A 19,999-nucleotide genomic window follows, 5' to 3' on the forward strand; every position below is an offset into this window, starting at 1 on the left:
TGCGCAAATAATCGAGGAATGGGTATGCGCAAAGCCGGCACATTTGGGATCACGCTGTCCATGAGTGCAGCCGCAACAAAAGCCGCAGTGTATGAAGGGACAGGCCACGACTTCTGAAGCAATCCTACAAAAACCTCAGAGCGTCTAAAGCATACCTGTGTTTTCTATACGGAGCATTCGTATGGAATAAAAAAAAATAATAATGCTTAACGCAAAGTAGTTATTTCCGTGGCGAAAGATAGAGAAAAACAAACGCGCAAAAATTACCGCGGATGCTAGAAATTCTTAATAATGTGAAGGTGACAGTCTAGTTTCCCCTTCTGCTGATGTGCTGTTTCGCTTTTAGAGAGAGGCGAAGGGGCTTTTTGATCGAACGAGGCGACGACAGGTTGAGTTGCAGCGCGAAACTGCAACCACATTCAGTCGAAGCGTAGCAGACGACGGCGCGAACGAGCTCCACGTGCATTCCCCACCGGCTCCACGATGACGTCACGAGCGAGGGAGCGCAACTTCACTTAGCGCATAAACACTACCTTGATATCACAGTTTTTGTCCTTTCACAAGGTACATGTTTTAAAAACAATCGTCTTCTACATTTTTTTATACCCTATTGCGAGTTTCAAACGCCGTTATCAACGCAGTGGATAAATGTTGACATCATCTTAACTGTGAAATGGACTCGCAACTAGCGCCACCGCACATTTGAACAGAGAACTCAATTCTGGCGCGGCGTGCGGTTGGTTCGGGTTCGTTCGCCGGTGGTCTTGGTATTCGAAACATCGAGTTGCGTCCACTGTCGACCAGCATTTCAGGGTTTCAGGGGTAAGTACAGTTTCTACTGACACATATAATGACCTCACAAGCCGCATTATCGATGTTAGTTCTTGGAGGACAAGAAACGGGCATTTTCGTTGCAGCGTTCAACCGCCGTGTCGCGTCATTAATGTGCCTGGACGTCGTCTGCAAGGGGTTTTAGCTCCATTACGGGAAGACATGTTTTCGAAACATGCCGCGGCCGCAGTGTTCTCAATTCAGTTATAAACCTCGGTTCAGAACTTGCGATGAACGATATACAGACAGCGTTTTGTATGCGCTGGCTTTGTAGCTCAAACTGTCAAGTATTAACCGCGGCGTCTCCGCGTTTCGGGTCAGCTGAAACGCAGTTTGCTAACGCTACCACCGTAACGTTGCGAAGTAACAGGTATGCTGTCAATTTGAGCGATAAAAACTGCGAACCAGGTACGCGAGAACGCCTGTTAAAGCTTGTGGACGCCGAATAATCGTTACGGCTAAGGCGTTCGAAACTGACCGGCTGACGATGTAGTGTGCTCGTTATGACATACTCCTCCTCCGAGCGCGTCTCACGGCGTGTATGCACGAGTTTGCAACGAGGGCGCAGTGAGATTTTCGACGTGAAAAGTCGACAATGCGTTCATAAATTTACGCTGTTGGGCATGAATTCTTGCACTTGAGACTGTCTGGACTTCACGCGGCGTTTGAGATGCAGTACTGCTTTAACGTTCGGTGTTCTAGCGCGAGGGGAGGGGGAGGGGGGGGAAGGCGGTTATCTTGCTCAGTGCGCTCTTTCTTTTTTGTCATACCGAGGATGTCGGTGTGTGTGCGTGTGTGAAGGGCTATGGGGCCGCTCACCCACGCAGCAGCTCGTTCGCGACGCTCGCGATCTCCCAGCCGTCCTATCACTCTCTATGAGAGCGTCTCGCGGTAGCTCGGCTGGTGAGTTGGCGTGGTGCGTTCCAGATTGTTTTTCGCTTTCGTGAACTGCTGCCCTTTTGCTTATCATACTGCGAAAATTCGTCCTACTGCGTTCGTGGGCTCGACCACCACCATATTGTGGCGTAGTAGAGCCGCTTGGGCAGGGCCAGTGCTTCAGAATCAGTGTGCGTCTTGCACCAACCGCGCTCGAAGCAGGATTATGCCAAAGGAGTTTTCTACGGTGTCTTCGAAATCGGTGGGCAATTTTAGTAGTGAAACGTAAGAGAGGTAGAGGAAGGCGTCGTTGATGAAAAGTCGAGGTGTCGGGTGTAGGACCCCAACGAAACGGAAATGACTTGGCCGTTCTGCGACATGCGTGAAGTCAGACTTTAGTGCTGCCTGTCAATGTCATTCCTGTGAGCAACAGGAACTCAATGCGCATAGGAAACCCTGTACAGCTAAGCAAACTAGACGTGGCTGGCGGTGGCATAGGATCATTCGACACGAGGGGTACTTAATATAAGGAATGAATGCGTTCTCGAAAAGGGGGGGGGGGGGGAGGTCTTTACAAGCTCACGCCTATTCGCCGAAACTTTAGCTGGTGGAGCACAAAACATAAGACAAGACAACTCATGTCAATCCACACGCACACAAACTCAATTCTCCAGAGCCTCCTCACAAGGCGACGCTTCCCGTAACGCATTAGATTGTAGGGCTTAACGCGCCGACGCAACGCAGGCGATGAGGCGCGCCGTAGTGGAGGGCTCCGGATTAATTTGGACCACGTGGAGATCGTTAACGTGCCCGGAAATCTCGTACACACGGGCGCTTTTGCTTTTCGCCTCTATCGGAAAAGCGTCCGCCGCGGCCGGGAATCGAACCCGTATCCTCGTGTTCAGCAGCGCAACGCCTTAGCCTCTAAGCCACCGCGGCGGGTCTTCCCGTAGCGCAAACGTCTCCCTTAGAGCTAGGAATGTCATAACTCTGAGACGAAAATCGTTACGGTAATAATCACTGTCATCATCAATGTCATCATCATAAGCGCACGTCGCCATCATCATCACCCGCGTCCTACCCTGACCTTTATCAGCGGTGCGCTGACTTAGGAAGTCATGTGGCTTCCTACATTTATTACTGGTTCGCATGCTTGGCCAGGACTGTAAGTGCGACGACATGCGACGCACACCTAAACAATGGTGTCCGTCTCCTTCTGGCGCGCGACTAGAGATGGTATTCACATAACTGTTTAGCGGGCGATTTCTTTTCTTGTCAACAGTGAAAACTGCCATGACAGTGCCCGCCGTGTCTGCGCATGCGTCCGTATCTCGAAAAAAAAAAAAAAAAAACGCCCGGTATCCGTCGTCAGCGCCGTTACCACCCGATTCTCGGCCGTGACGTCAGCAGACATGAATAAGTGCAGTAGCATTGTGTGGTGATGCTCTACTTGCCCTCAAAAAATCCGGATAATCAGCGGAGAACGGAACCGCGGCTGGGGAAGAAACGGGCACGACGTACGAAACGCCTACGCTGCATCGCAGTTGCCTGCGAACACGAATATCGGCACAGATGTGCCCGCAACTTTCCCACGGCTCGTTCACCCCAGAAACCAAGTAATACTTCCGAAGAAATTCTGAGCGTCCACGCCGACGGCGATCGGATAAAACTAGCGTAACGGTGGGTGCATGTGATGATGATGATGATGATTAGTGGCTTCCCCTTTGTGACAGGGTGGCGTTGTACAGCGGCCTTAGTCGTAACGCCATTTTACAATCACCTCGAAAAAAAAAGAAACTTTATGGAATTTTTGGGCTAGTCTCACTTCGATGTTCGCATGTCTTTCCAGATTGTTCCTCTTTTCCCACCAGCATTCTAACCTTCTTTTACTAACCTCTACTGCTGTCCAATTCACTTTTCCGTTAACTTAAGCCAAGGGCTACCGGAAGCTCGATGTCTTCCTCACTGAGGACTGGACGGATACCTTTGCACTCCTTTACAATATGTTGCGTGGTTTCCGGCTTCGTGCCCCAACCTGGGCACAGTTCTTCCGGTGCCGGCTCGCGTATAAGTCTTTTTGTCCGCAACCAAGCATCCGAAGATTCCGACCTCGAAGAACCCACGCCTGTCCCCTCGGATACTCGGCCAAATTGGTGCACTACAGGGGTATCAGGAAAAGGTACCGTACTCCGCCACACGGATCCCTGACCTGGGCAGAAGCCACCGACTGGAGACAGCTGCGGACAGGCACTTTCAAAAACCTAAACGTGCTGAGTAAAATTTATCCAACTCGATATGCAGACTCATGCCCATTGTGCCATCAAGAAAAACCCACCTTCTACCACACCGCATGGGAATGCCAAAGCACAACGGCTGTCCCCAAAATCAGAAACCCTAATGCGGAGCAATGGGAGGCACTGCTGGCCAACGCCTGCTGTGAAGACCAGATCGGTCTGATTCAGCGGGCACGCAATGCAGCAGAGGCCGTTGGAGCCCTGGACCAAGGGTACCTACCACCCCTGCTGACCCCGTTGGGAACTGTTGCACGTGGCACGAGCCATCGGTGGAGTCCCGCCCAACCACTACAAAATATAAATAAACGCCCTCCTCCTCCTTCCGCAAGGAACCCGCTCAGGCTTCGAAAAGCAATGCACTCCCTTTGGTATTATCAGAGTCCTTCAATGCTTACTGGTCACGAAACTGCTCCGTAACTGAATGGGAGAGCTTCATATGCTGCGTTTGGCCGCCGCGCGGTGGCGCCACCATCTCACTGAGGTCACTCATCGGGCGGCGTTGCGCGCGGCGAGTTGTGTTTGTTTTGTGCGGGCAAGAAATGTAACTTACATCTCGCGCTATTGTGATGCGACTGAAGTAGTGCAACGATGATGCCGAACACGTGGTGTGTCCCGGGATGTCGTTCCGGGTACAAGGCTACAACAGAAAAAGTTTCCTTGTTCTGTTTACCGAGCAACGGGGAGCTGCGTGAGGAATAGAAGCGCGCCATTCTAAGGCAAGAAACGGGAGTTTCAGCTTCGACTCTAAGTATGTGAGAGCGTGTGAGAATGAAAAAAAGCAATTTACCGTTTTGAGATCATCCTGGACCTATAATTGTACAAGGCTACCTTAAAGCCAGATTTTTGTCAGATCAATCTGGTACATAGTATTGGTGCTTCATTACCTGTTTGCAAACTTGTATTACCTCGCATGTAAAATAAGCTTTGGGATCTCTGTGCTTTCCACGAACTGTGCACGAACTGTCCCCTGGGGTTCGTTTTGTTTGTTTTGTAACCGCGCGTGGCCGTTTCCGGTTTTCGTATCTGGTGTTTCAACCGAAGCGCCCGTTTGCTCTTTTTGTCGTACGTCCCGTCGGTCAATATTGTTTGATATGGAAAGATTATCACCTTGACACTAACTTGATTTTTTGTTTCTTCGACAATTTTCTCGATCCTATTTCCACGGATGTGAAATTAATAACGTTCCGAGAATAATGCATGCATAGCAAACGCCGCGCAACTCACTTTATCGACGTTCATCTGTGCACGTCACGCTGCGGACAGCTTCTTCGACGTTTGTTTCATTCTAGTCTTTTGTAGAGCAGGAGGTCGCTTTAAAAAACTTCGTTCAGAAAAACTTTGCGTCGTTCTTGGCTACTTGGCAACATTCTGCTTCCGGTGTGTGCTGCACATCATAGCGCAAAAAAAAAAATTAATTTTTGTATGCTGGACCAAGCTCTTTTGTCTTCCTTGGTAATATTGAAATTTTTTGTTGCGTGATCAGTTTTATTCTTCTTTTCGCGCTTCCTTTTTTGCAAGGATCGCAAAGCGTGGTAGCGGAAAGACGCGTGGTGCAACATATATCTCTTCGTGTTTTGATCCTTTGCCGCGTTTTTAAATGTTGTCAAGTATGTCCCAGCTCATTCAAACGAAAGTATTATTGGCTATCTCTTTGAGCGTTGTGTGCATTCCAGAGCAATCAACGGATTCATTAATAGCGTATGTAGAATCTTTTTTAGATCCCAGCCCCATCGCCATCGACCACCATCAACCTGCTGCGGCTAGCTAGCCTGATCGACTTGATGGCCTTCGGCCAATATTCCCTGGCTGGCATCATCATCGTCTCAGGCCACATGAGCGCATGCACAGTTTCTTCCTCTTTGTCTTCTCTTCCCTTCGACATTCCATTAAAGACAGAACTCCATGGTCGCTTCTCTCCCCCCTTGACGGTCGAGTCTCGTCCTTGGAGGTCGACGGATCCTACAACTTGGTGCCGAAACGACCCGGGACTCGTGTCTGCCAGGCCGACACCGACAAGCAGGACCGACAGCCTTTCTTCGACGGCTTCTGCTTGAGAGACCGGCGGATCTACCTCCAAGGACCAAGGATGACTTCAATCAAGCGGAAGCTGCTGCGACGAACCGCCCTTCGGGACAAGCTTTCAGCCGCCTTGTCCGAGATAGAAGACGGCCTCCGAAGTGGCACCCTGACCACGGCGATGGACGCAGCGGTATCCTTGGAGAGGATCGAGGCCATGTATCGACCCATCCTGAAGCTGGACGAGGACATTTTGGGTGGCATCACGGACGAAATGGTCACCGAAGATACTTCCAACACGACTGCCTACAACGACAAGGTGGTGAAGATAAGAGCGGTACAGATACAGATCTCTAGACCAGCAGGCGGGTGAGTCTCTCGTTTCGCCTTCTTTAACGAGACCGCCGTATAGCGAAACCGGAACCACTAGAACGAAGCTACCGACAGTAGAACTGCTGAAGTCCGATGGAGACCGTCGAGACAGGATCAGATTTTGGAGTCTATTCGAGTCTGCTGTACATAACAACACAGAACTGCGGGCGACGGATAAATTGTGTTACTTGGACAGCCTTCTGACCAGCTCGGAGGCTGCATCAGTTTCTGGACTGCCCATGACCGAACAATGCTACAATGATGCGATAGAAATACTTCAGAAGCGGTTCGGGGACCAGACTCTTATTTCCCGAGACCACCTGCGGGCTCTGATTGACATATCACCTGTTTCCTCATCAACTGACGCAACGAAACTACGCAAGCTCTACGACGAGGTGCAGATACACGATCCCAGAGTGTTATTGTGCCATGCCACGTGAGATACTTCGGGAACTCTCTCGAGACATGGTCCTCAGATACCACCGTCAGTCGAAAACGTTGTCCACTGCTTCAACGTCAAGCGGAGTGGAGCGTGAGCACCAGCCAACAGACCACAAGAAACAGTTCGATGATTTAATCTACTGCTTTGTTGTCGAACTTGAGTGTCTGGAAGCAGTTATACTGGGCATGCCTCCGAAAACGAAGTTTGAGGCGAATGAAGAGCCAAGAGAACAGCGTCAAACAGCAACGTTCAAACATCGAGATTCTGCAGCAGCCCTGTGTGCCACAGCTAACGAGAGGCGACAGTGCTTGTTTTGCTCCAGCCGTCACGATACAGGATCTTGCTCGGATAGGAAAATCACTATGGAGCAAAAGAAGTCTCTCCTCACAAAACACGGACGTTGTTTCCGTTGTCTGACCCATGGACACATCGCTCGACAGTGTAGAAGGAACATAGTTTGCCCATATTGCAAGTGACGGCACCTTCCTTCAATGTGCAACGAAGACCTAAAAGAGCCAGAGAAAGACACGTATTTTGTAGGCGCAACTTACAAACTTGCTGCTCCCTCTAAACAAGCAAGTGACCTATGTGACAATACCGAAGGAGCAGAGTGAAGAACCGGTCACTTGGTCAAGAAGCATGATCAGAACTTTTTCCCGAGAAAGTGGCAACTCAGACGAGAACTTATCCAGGAAATCAGAAAGCCACCCACTGATGCATTCCGCGTCGTGGGAAGGAGCCTCACGGATCACTTCTATGCGCAACTCACCCCACGAACCGGAGAATTTTCCCATGCGGCCACAGCAAATAACCGAGGAACCGAATCCACAGACCACTACACTTAAGATATGCACCTCGAATCCTGCGGACATTACCCCATTGAGCAGTCTACTACAAACCCACAACGTAGTTACGCGATCGTGTCCATTTGTCACCAACCTTCGGAACGAGAGAAGAATCAGCGGGATTCCGACGACTGCGGTTCCGACGACTGATAAATTTCGAGTAACAGAAGACTACGGAATCCATGGCTTGGAAGGACCACGTTTCCTTAAGACTGCATCTTCAGTGAACCGCGTCCACATCGACATTTTCTGCGGCGCTAATACAAGATCCATTCGTCTCGTACTGGACCCTGACAAGAGTGTGCGAAAAAAACACCGCTTTGTATCGTGCCGTTGGGTACGCCGACTATACGCACAGACTGAGCAGGGACTTGCATCATGGCTGCGCGGTCAACGTCTCTACCGTTTATAGCCATGCTGGCTCCACGGCGTTGGGGGCCGGGAAGATGTAGGATCTTTTTTAGATCCCAGCCCCATCGCCATCGACCGCCATCAACCTGCTGCGGCTAGCTAGCCTGATCGACCTGATGGCCTTCGGCCAACCTTCCCTGGCTGGCATCATCATCGTCTCAGGCCACATGAGCGCATGCACTGTTTCTTCCTCTTTGTCTTCTCTTCCCTTCGACATTCCATAAAATACAGACCACCAGGTCGCTTCTCTCCCCCCTTGACGGTCGACTCTCGTCCTTGGGGGTCGACCGATCCCACAGCGTAGTCTGAGCGACGCGTACTTGGTTCCTTTCATTATTTTATTGTATTATCGACAGGCCTGCAGCTGTCCGTGACTACGCAGCTACCGTATTTATGGTAGTTACAACTTTTGCTTTAAGAAAAGAAGCAATATGCATTTAAAAATCCGTAAACACGACGTCGCAGCGCTTGTGCCGGAGGACGCAGAAGCAGTTGCCGTTCGCGACCGAAGTCTGCGGTAATTTATTTGGAAAACTAAAACCCCATTGAAGGGAGGTGATATACACAATGACTGGACGATTCATCGCTAACTACTACGAAAAAAAAACACGCTTAATCAGCGCGCAGACACCGAAAGCAGCGAGCGTTTGCACGCCAAGAGCTGACAAACATGCCGCGCGCGCGGCGGCTGATGGCCTTCGTGCGGCGGTGGCGGCAGTAGTGGCGCCCGCGGTCCCCAGATGAAATGGGCGCCGAAGTTTCGTGACCAGTAACGCATTGAAGGACCCTGGTATTATCACAGAACATTTCCCCCGTGATCTCCCGCTTCCATACGTTAGCTGGGAGACTAGCGACATCTATCGGCAAGCGGCACAAGGGGAAAGGCGCTCGCCGAGAGCGGAGCCATCTGTGCCCGATACCGAAACACGGCAGCCGGCAATCAGCTGATCTGTTCCGACGTTTCACTCCTGTCTTGCGACAGGTACGCTGCAGGGCGCGGCTCGAAACAGCAGATAAGGAGGACGTAATGTTTTTCAGCTCCGTGGCACACTGCTGCCCCACAAACAGCGCTAACAAGGCGCACACTTTGCAGCCTTTGGGCCACGGTCAACTTGTACTCGCTCGTAAGCAATTTGGGGTTTATTTGATTGATTGTGGGGTTTAACGCGCCGACGCAACGCAGGCGATGAGGCGCGCCGTAGTGGAGGGCTCCGGATTAATTTTGACCACCTGGGGATCTTTAACGTGCGCCGAAATCTCGTACACACGGGCGTTTTTGCTTTTCGCCTCCATCAGAAAAGCGGCCGCCGCGGCCGGGAATAGAACCCGCGACCTCGTGCTCAGCAGCGCAACGCCTTAGCCACTGAGCCACCGCGGCGGGTCCAATTTGGGGTTTAATTGCAGCGCAAGGTTGTCACACCGGTGAACTGAACAGGCATTCTCTCCGCGTAACCAACGTTAACGCGGCACACCCTACGTTATGGTATTACTCGAACGCACTTTCTACAAGAAAAACGTATTCTTCGTCGCGGGCAGCGAGGATGACATTGAGTCGGGGTCGCCTGCTTTGTGCACGGATTGTGCATACGACGTCGCCTTAGCAATGGGGACGCGGAGGCACCAGCATGGCGACGCACACACATGGTTGCCGGTATGCTCGTCACGCCAGTGAACACCATAGAGTTCGATACTGATATATACTAGAGGGAATACTGTCACCAGTGTGTAGGCCAGCCGCGCTTCAGCGAGCGTTCCGTCGTACCGGGCAGGCGCATTCCACTGGTCTTTGGCGTGGCTCATAAACAGGCTCAAAAGATGCCTCTGGCTACAAAAAACATTGCTGTAAGAGATTATTCAAATGTGTTTCGTTACTATAAAATTGAAGCTCCAAAAAGAATGGTTGTCAGTGATTACTTAGAAGCTTTGTTTACACAATACTGCAGACCAAGTAAATGGTCCAAGCAGGACGGGCAGAACAAAAAGAATGTACACGCACATACAATGCAATACAATGCAATAAAAACAATGGGGTAACATCAACTCAGAATTAACTTGGAGACTACAAAATAAACAGGCCACGGTGAAATTAAATTTTCGCACAAACATAACAGGGTTTTCAGTCCAAAAAAAACTATAAAATCACGTACAACTTTGAGAAACGTCGCTAAAAACCCGAACGTCAGTAATTAAAAGTTGCTAAAATGATCGTGTAGGGCTTTCGTGAACATGCAAAATGAGCATGAATGAGCTTCATGCAAAAGGAACAAAAAAAAAATAGCAGTGCCTCAGTTCGGCTATGCCAGGATATACGTAGCGTGAGCTAAGGTTCAGCTGGTTGTTCTTAGGTTTTCTGGTGTGTCTAGGATTAACTGATTATCATGCTTACTGCTGCTAAAACGATTTCCAATCCAGTCGCGGCGGCGGCTCAGGCGCGCCAGCTGTGCGCCGTGAGACGTCACTACTCCTCGCACATGCGCAGCACGGCTCCCCAGAAGCCACGCAAAACTGCTCAACCTGGGCCAGTGTAGCTCACGCTACAAAAACGTTGCCCTTTTTCGTTGAGTTTCGCTTCGAGACAAAAGAAGCCACGTGGCTAGCTAAGCCAAGTAGGCGAGGAACGTCGTAGCTGAAATGGCGGTGCCTGCGATGGCCCGTGATCGCAGCGCAAGATTTCGCTCTTGTATATATTAGTATAAAATTCTATAATGAACACTACCTACAAGCTCGCGCTCGGAGCCACGGACCGCTGATAATGGTCCTGGTAGGATGCGGATGATGATAATTGGGACGTGCGCTTATGGGTGTGGGTAGTGGCGCTAAAGGAAGATGGGGATGCCGCCACTACAACTTTTTCAAAAGCATGTATCCGCAGGAAAGAGTGGAGGAGAGCACATTCACGAGGCACTTCTGACACTGCGTTGTTCCTCAGCAGTCTTAGAGATATTAGACCGTGTGCCACAACTATTTAGCCGGAGTGTACATCAGACGGAACAAGGCTTTGGCGGAGAGACGTGGTGGCGACGTACGTAGGGGGGAATTTCACTTATAGCGACGCATACATCCCGGCTGGTGCGATGGCGGTGGTAACTGAACATTTTTTTAGAAGTAGCTGGTTGGCCCAAAAGTTGAGAACGGTTGGTAAGGGCCACGACCGGGGGAGGAGACCCGGCTCTGGCGAAAGTCGCGAACGTGTCCAGCACCTCTCGGTGGGCGTTTACCCATCGACCGACCAACCAGTCAGAACGTCCAATATCGAGACCAGAGCACGCCCCAGATGCTACTCTCTTGGCGCGTGTGCCGTGCATCCCCAGAGCAGGAAGTGGGGCGTTGTAAGGCGACGGTGACAGCTTTGGATTAGAGGGTTCGGGGTCAGATGAAGAGAAACCCGGATTCTACCTGCCTCTGGACAGCGGCTACAACTCAACATCTACGGTGTTGCGAGGGCTAAACCTGAGGGCAGGCGATGCAACAGCAATTGTTGCGTTGTCAGGAAGCCGTGGGGAGGAGTCCTGGGATTAGGTGGTACCGGATTCGAAGTTCTTGTTAGCTGTTGTATAATCATGGGTGTGGTGGTAAAGTAACTTGCTGTGGTCAGACGTGCCATTGGCGCAGGTGGTAAGGAACTCGCGCGCCGCCTCGTCGGCCTTCCGTTGCTGTGGGTACACGCTTGCCCATGCAACCAACAAAGCGATACGTGTGGTCGTTGCGCCTTAGCCGTGCGCCAAGGTCGCTTGACTAGACGGACTGTGGTATCAGGTAGTGCCGTGACATGCACGCTTTGAGCGCTCCATGCGACTATGTCCGCTCTCCCTGCAGAACCCCTATCCCCTCAGGATATGCGATGTACACTGATTCAATGCAAGCTATCCGCGCCATTCACATGGGAAGGATTGCTGAACTACAGCATGACCTACTGAAGTCTTAACAAAACAACGACCCCACACTGTAACGCTGAGGTGGACCCCTGGTCACGCTGGAATCGCAGGTAATGAGGTGATGCATCGCCTCGCCGGCGAGAGAGAGAGAGAGAGAAAACTTTATTATTTGCAGTGGGTTTAAGGGGTCGGGGTGGCCGCAGGCTCCAGCCTGGGGGCGACTAGCGTATTCTGACCACGAGGGAGAGTTGTGTCCCTAGGTCAGAGCTACCCATCGCCCCCTCCCACTGCTTGTCGGAGGAAATTGGAAGGAAAGGGTCATTAGGGCAGCCCCACATTGAGTGGTGTACAGTGGGGTGTGTGCCACAGGCAGGGCAGTTCGGGGAGGGGTAAAGGGACGGGTGGATGTGGTGAAGTACCGCTCGGCAAGGGAGAGTGTCAGTCTGGAGGAGTCCCCATGTGCTTTCCTGCGCGTGGGTGAGCTCAGATTGGGCAGGGGGGTATTTGCGGCGGGCGAGGCGGTAATGACTGACAATGTCGTGGTAAGTTGTCAGTCTGTCCCTGGCAGACCTGGCCCCATGGTAGGGTACGAGGCTGGGGCCCACTCGTATTGTAAGTCCTCGAGCGACGACGTGGGCTGCCTCATTTCCCCCAAGGCCGGCATGAGCCGGGGTCCAAATTAGTTCTACCGGGGAGGTTGGGGAGTTTTCAGCCAGAATTTGGAGAGTGAGTGGCAAAATAAGGCCACGAGCGAAATTTCGAACGGCCGTTTTAGAATCTGATATTATAATTGCGTGGGTCGGACTGTGTGACGGCGCTAGTGCTATTGCCGCCTCCTCCACCTCTCCGGGATGAGGGGTGTTCACCGCGAGGGAGTGTACGGGAGGGGTGTCGGGCCTATTGATCACGGCTATCGCATATGCGTCATGGTGACGGTATTCAGCAGCGTCCACGTCGTGGATATCTGGGCGGATTAGAAGACGCCTCTCCAGTGCTGGTGCCCTCTGTGTTCTTCGGCTTAGGTTATATGTTGGATACATATTCCGGGGTAGTGGCCGAACTATGAGTTGAGCGTGCTTGGTATGCGGAAAGGGGATGTTCCGGTCTAATCCTGTCGGGATATTAAGGCTAAGCTGTCAAGAATGGGTAGTCCTGTATGGGTAGTCGATAGACGGGCTACTTGAGCAGAAAGCTGCGTTTCTATAGACTAGCTCTTCTACCGTGTTGTGCACCCCTAGATGTTCGAATCTGGCAGTGGATGTGTGCAGGGGCAGTTGCTGCGCCGCTTTGTACGCTTTTCGAGTGGGGCAGTTGATTTTTTCAAGTTCAGTAGCGCTGACGTGTAGGTACGGCAGAAAGTACGTGATCCTGCTCACGACGAAGGCTTCGATCAAGCGTATCCTCTAATTTTCTCTTAAACACTGACGCCGAGTAGTTATACGTCTTATCAGTCCGATAGTCTGTGTGACGTGCTTGTTAAGCTGCGTGAGTAATTGTGTGTTTGCCCTATTTGGTTGTATGAGCAGTGCGAGGATCTTTAGAGTGTGTACTTCTAGAATTGGTTTATTATCAATGGCGATTCTAATATTGGGTGGTGTTTTAGTGCCATATTTTGGTGGCATGAGTGGAGTTCCGATTTGGTAGGTGAACAGGTCAGCCCAGCAAGTTTGACTTCGTCCGCGACTGTCTGGGCTCCAAGTTGGAGAGCTTCTTCAATGAGAGCATCACTACCTCCTGTGACCCAAAGGGTAATATCGTCCGCGTATCGACTAAATTGCAGGTGGGGGATCTGTTCGAGCTTGCTCGGCATGTTTATTATGGCAAGATTAAAAATGGTGATAGCGCCGCACCTTGTGGTGTTCCCATGCATGATAGAGATATGATAACAATCTGAATGAAAGCCTTGTGATCTGTCAGGAAATCACGGACGTAGGTGTACATGCGTTCGCCTGGATTGATAGATGCTAACCCGTGAAGTATGTAGCTGTATGCGAGACCCTGTCGAACGCTTTGGTTAAGTCAAGGGCCAGGATCGCCGCTGTGTCTAATGTACGAGGGGGAGTTATAATTTCCCGGGATAATTGAATGAGGGTGTCCTTGGTCGATAGTCCAGGCCGGAAGCCTATCATGGAATGCGGGAGTGTGCATGATGAGTTTAAATGAGGCGTAAGGCGAGATAGTAGGACGCGTTCCAGGAGTTTCCCTATGCATGAAGTCAAGGAAATGGGTCTGAGATGCTCCATGGACATTGTTGTTCCGGGCTTGGGAATGAGGGTAATTTTGGCGTACTTCTAGGACGACGGCAATGAGCCGCGCAGCCAGAAGTAGTGAAAACACGCCGTGAGAGAATTATCGTCAAGATTTCGGAGCATTTTATTTGTTACTCCATCTGGCCCTGGCGCTGACCCGGGGTGGAGTTTGAGGAGGGCTCCTCTTACTTCCGGCTCGGTGATGTCAGCGTCGAGGGCTTCGTTATTGGGACCTTTTTAAGGCGGGAGGGGATAGCTGCCTCCCGTGGGGACGTAGAGGAAACTGACTTTGTCTATTAAGTTCTCATTCGTGCACGGAAAATTGTGAACGATTGAGGTGAGATGGTTATTTTGCTTGGTTTTTGACCGACTCTGGTCCATCAGGTGCTTCAAGAGGGACAAGGTTCTTTTCATGCTCAACTTTCCGTGCATTTGATCACACACGTGATTCCTTGCATCGCACGATAGGCGAATGGCGTGTTCCTGTATGGCAATTTCTAAATCGGTTAATTTGCGGCGGAGCTTGCGGTTGCGTTTGTTTTTACGCCACCAGCGTTGTATGCCTTTCTAAGCAGTCCACTTATGTTGTAGGTGCGAGTCAGCATTGTCCCAGGGACGGTCTGGGTCTATCACTTTGGTGGCTGAGCGCGCGTCTGATAATATATAATGAGCCCAGTCTTGGAGACTGCCTTCACTTACGGTGGGAGATAGGGGGCCGTCTCCTGTTCTCGAATCTGTCTAAATTCATCCCAATCAGTTATGTATGATTGCCTTGGGCGCGGCTTCATGGAGAGGATGGGAGTGAGGTCAAGTTAGATGAGGTAGTGATCGCTTCCCATTAAAGTGTCGGTGCAGTGCCAATGAGCGTTTCTGATATTCAAAGTGAAGGTTAGATCGGGAGTGGAGTCTCGCTGGACGGTATTTCCAACCCTGGTGGGTGTAAGGGGATCTATTTCGAGCGTATACATATATATAAGCCGATGAGACTGGACCTGATCCCAGAGGAGTCTGCTTTTTTGTGCAACGCGGGTAGCCACACGCTGTGTGAGGTGCCTTAAAGTCTCCTACAATGATTAGTTTATGGTGTCCGGTTTCCTTTTTGGTAAGAGAGAAAAAGGAGATTGAAATTGTGTCCGTGTTCCTTGGGACTGCTGTAAACATTAAGAATATAAAGTCGAGTGCCAGTTCGTTTAGTGGGGCATAAAGCAACTACATCATGTGGGACGTCTACACTGTCAAATTGAAATCTTTCGAGGGGATATTACGTTGAATTAGTACCGCCGTCTTGGGATCATTAGAACTTTGAAACGCCTTATGCCCAGGTAGCTTAACCATCGTGCCGGTTTCCTGCAGGGCTATAACTTGCGGCGATGTATCCTACGGTTGGTTGTGCATCTGCAAGTTTCCACGTTTCTGGCGGTAGCCCCTTCAGTTCCACTGCCAGATGCGAATGACCTCAGCGTCTTTACCCGATGGACGATCTATAGTGCGGATTCAAGGCGGGGGCAAATGCGATAGGATTGTTTATAATTCGAACAATATTTTGAATAGACGAGCGCATTTCAGAGCGAACAGCCTCAGTATTTGCCGTTAGGGCGGTTAGGCTATCCTGCAGCATTGGATGTAAAAGTGGTGTATTCGGTTTTTTTGCTCCAGCAGTGCTTTCTGGCAGTTCATTTCGATGTTGGCTAATTACTGTTCGGCCTGTTTTTCCAGGCTATGGTAGGGGGTGGCGTGGGGTGGCGTGGGGTCGGATGTGGCTTTACGCTTCGGCGAGGGAGGGTTTGCGGGAGGTCTCGCCAGTGAGCGTAGCGATAAGAGCCTCGGGGATTTATTTTCCTGGCGGAGAGTCGCATTTTCTTGGTGAAGAAGGGTAATTTCCGCTTGAATGGAATGGCGGATAGATCTGTAATAATGTCGGGGGAGGGGACGAAAGGCGGGGAGGTGGGTTGCGACGAGCAGCGTGAGAGGGCGCTCGAGCAGCTCACCTTGTGCTCGTTGCCCTGGGGCTGCTGTTTCCGAGGCTTGTGTTCGGCTCGGGACGTCGCTGGTTCCCCGGCGTCACGGGATGACTTCCCTCGATCCTTGGCGCCCCGAGCCTGGGGCGCAGAGTGGTCGGGGCTGGTTTCATGAGCCCAGGAAAATCGGCGGGCCCGTCGTCCAGAGCCTGGGGTAGTTTTCTTTCTTCTGAAACAACCTGAGCGTACCAAGGGGGTCGCTTGCGGGGCTGGAAGCGTCGGGGGCAGTCCGCGGAGCCCGTGACGATGCGCCGAAGCGGCGATGCGCCGAAGCTGGTGCGGCTGCGTGCAGGTGCTGCGCCGGCAGCGACGGCGACTTCCCTCTGTCAGGCCTAGCGGAGCTGGTAGCGCGGCAGATTTCCGAATGGTTGTAACTGACCGTTGGGGTTAGCCACGGCGGATGTCGGTGCCCTCGGGTTTCGTGTGACTTGCCGGTTCACGTTGTGCACAAACTTGCAGCGTGAATGGGTGACACGCGGCAAGACAGGGGTCCAAAAGTGGAGCCGATGAGGAATGCCTTCGCATCATGCGGCCCCCGACCGGGCTTCCTCCCTTGCTAGCGAACTTCTGCGTCGGACGCCTGGGATTTTCTGGCCCGATCCATCCACGTGGGACACTACTCTGCACTGTAAACAAGAAATCACTCTTCGCTATACAAACATCATAAAAACTCTTCGTACATTTTCTATTCCGGACAAATGTCTAACCAACACGCAAGTGCTCATTATTCGACGCATGCACTTAAATGCCCTCTTTCCACCTGTTCGTTCGTTTCTCTACGTATCCGTCACTCCCCAGCATGTCGCAATTGTCCCGAACCATAATCCAGTTTAGGACATTGTATTTTCTCCCGCCCCATTGCCATTCATTCCCCACATTTTCCACACTCTCCTCCTTCAAAATGGCGGACTTGGCTAGCCTCGGGCCAGTGTGCGTTGGTGAACCGCTCCCTGCACACTCTCGACGCTTAATCTTGCGTTTGAATAAAGTTCTTCCGTCTTCCTTTGGGGTTAATGTATTCGGACGTAAAGTTGTAGGTGTTTTCGCCAAATACGCGATCATAAGAGGAAACACGCCTCCAAGTGTCTGTTTTTTAGTGAGCGTCTTCTAGGGGCCAAGCCCATTAGTGGCTGGGGCTGTCGGCATCTAATGTAGTGACGGTACCGAAACACCGGGACACTCGTTTTCCAACGCCTCGCAAGTGTATAATAAATAAAACCTGTTCAAAATACACTAACATGATTTAAAGATTTCTGGAACTCTCTGTCCGCCTCAACGCTCAAGTGCAAGCAAAAGCTGTTGGTAGACAGGCTATAATTGGTGTTACGCTCAAATAACCAAGAGGCCTTGACGCTAGGCCTGATCGCGTCGGGTGGTCGGTCGAAACAAGAAAAGGCATGCCTGCCTAGTGGAGGGGCCTCGTTGATAACCAAGGGCAAGCCCCGAGGCCGAGGCCTTACGTGTCAACCTCCAACCATTCTGACAACGGTACACGCGGGCATTGAACTGCGCTAGCGTTGACGCCTGCCACTACCGCAAGCTGAAGCAGATGGGGCATGCAAATTGCTTAAATTCGGTTCAATGCAAGAGACGCGGCCAACACCTCCGCAAGCGCGTGATTGCTCCTCTCACCGGCGCTTCTGCGGCGCCCAATCAGCGCGCGCCGTGTGGAAAGAGAGAGAGAATTTTTGAACACACTGATACGCTTCATGCCCCCTCCTTAGTTTTCAATCTCCTGGTCAGGTTCCAGGTTATTGCAGATAGCCCTGAATTTTTTTTTGCTTACAAAATGCCACTTGGGCTGAGGACTCCCCCGCCGGCGTTTGCGCCTAGTTCTTGTTGATTTTGTCCCCAACTCTTTGTCGTTTATCTTTCAATCAATCAATCAATCAAACTTTATTTCAGGAATGTATACATTACATTATGTATAAATTAGTATAGAATGTATACATTAGTTTATGTTAAGTATCAATATTGCCTTCGTCAGCCACCTGTTGTATAGACTGCAACAAAGATTGAAGGCGGGCCAGTTGGTACATAACTGAGCTATAAAACAGCGCTGGAAACAGGACTACAGAAAGGGCCCTGTCTGTGTGTCCTTTCTGTAGTCGTGTTTCCAGCGCTCTTTTATATCTCAGCTGTTGTATAGCTTTTCATTACGTCAGCGATCAGTGAGGCGGTTCGCGAACATTTTCGCCGTCGATTCGCTTTGCGCCGGGCGGCTCAATATTGGCCGGTAGAGCACGTGCGAAGAGGTGTGACGAATGCCGGAGTCGCGTGCCGGCGGCGTCATTAGCTGCTGTGGCGCCGCTTTTTCCCCGTTTGCCCCCGCACGGGGCACCTTGAGTAATCTTGGTGACGGTATTTGCGACACCGTGGACCTCGAGCCCCCATACTCATCCTGTAATCTACCGTGGCTAGGAGTTGTAAGATGAAGGGCAGAAACCACCAACGGTGGCCGTCGGAGCCCAGGTCAAGCTCCGACGGATGAGCTCCCTGTCCGTTTACCAGGCAGGAAGCTCCGGGACCTCTCTCGGTATCAGGGTAACCCGAGCGAAGAAAGTATACCCCCGTCCCCTGCTTTCTTCTATGTTGTATGGAAAAATCAAACCCTCCTCAAAAACGTGGTCGGTCCCTGAAAAGTGGGTCGCACCGAAGTCTTGTTTCCTCCACTTCCAAACATGAGCTTCCGAAAGACAGACAACTACTCTCGATTCCTGGTCATCGAATCTGTTGACGCAGTCCACCCTCTTGCTTCACAATCAGTATTTCTGATCACAAAATACCTTGGCGGAATAATTGGGAAAACCTACAATGCCAAAAAACAACGAGCAGGTGAAGTCCTTGTTGAGGCGAAGATCCAGCAGCAGGCAACGGGTCAGACGAAAATGGTCGATCTGGACATCAAGATCACACCCCAGTCTGAATAGCTGCCGCCTTCACATTGGTAGAAAGTTCTAAGCATCCCTCATAACGTTTTCCCTCTGGGGAACTTCGTCTCGGAGGGCCCGTGAGTTCCCTGTCGAGTTTGCTCTCCTCGCTTCTAACTATGTTCTTGTTCTCGTGTTTTCGTTTATTCCTTTGTGTCAAGGCTATAAACGTTTCTATCCGTTAATCTTTAGTTAGGTCCGAGCATGTTTTGGGCTGCGTTGCGCATGCACAGTTACATCTTCCTGTCGACTGCGCCGATGGTAGAGCCGCTATCACTGTCCAATGATAAAATGGAAGCTGCCGGGACGAAGGAAATAAAAAGGTCTATAGAATAAACGGTGCCGCAGCAGCGTCACCGCCCGAGTCGGTCACGTGTACACATAATCAAGTTCCATCGCAGCGGCTGAGGCTGCGATCTCGCAACAATTGCCACGTTGTCCTATCGCCCACGCGTGTCGCGATATCTTTTTAACGCCGTCGTAGCCCTAAAACATGATGAATGGGCCTTACAGCCAACCGCAAGTTTGCTTCCAGTGTCACCTGGAGTAGGTGGAGGGAGTAGAGGTGTTCCTTCATTCGCTCGTGATGGGTGCTGTGGTAGCGGGAGCTGTTGTGTGCACAACGAAGTTATACTGTTAGTAATATTCCCCTCTATTGCGTCCGGCGTTCGATCCCACCTGCTGAGATTGCCATGGAGTTTCATGCTAATGTATACTAGACGGAAATCAGTCGCTGCAGTCGCGGGCCGCCGTGGGCGGCGCCATTGCCGCTAGCGACGTTCCTCGCCTACTTGGCTTAGCTAGCCATATGGCTTCTTTTTTGTCTCGAAGCCAAAATCA

The 19,999-nt window shown here is 51.2% G+C and overlaps 1 protein-coding gene across 1 annotated transcript in view; it reads left to right on the top strand.

The window, feature by feature from the left end:
- The first annotated feature begins 720 nt into the window (after window positions 1-720).
- Window positions 721-19,999, top strand: part of LOC144151951 (uncharacterized) — a 32,458-nt gene continuing 13,179 nt past the window's right edge. Inside the window, exon 1 of the mRNA XM_077683135.1 lies at window positions 721-822. The gene's annotated coding sequence lies outside the window, so the exon portion shown is untranslated. The remainder of the gene's footprint in view (window positions 823-19,999) is intronic.

Source organism: Haemaphysalis longicornis, unplaced genomic scaffold, assembly GCF_048455015.1.
Source record: "Haemaphysalis longicornis isolate Haplotype H1 unplaced genomic scaffold, Haemaphysalis longicornis Haplotype H1 scaffold_9, whole genome shotgun sequence".
Lineage (NCBI taxonomy): Eukaryota > Metazoa > Arthropoda > Arachnida > Ixodida > Ixodidae > Haemaphysalis > Haemaphysalis longicornis.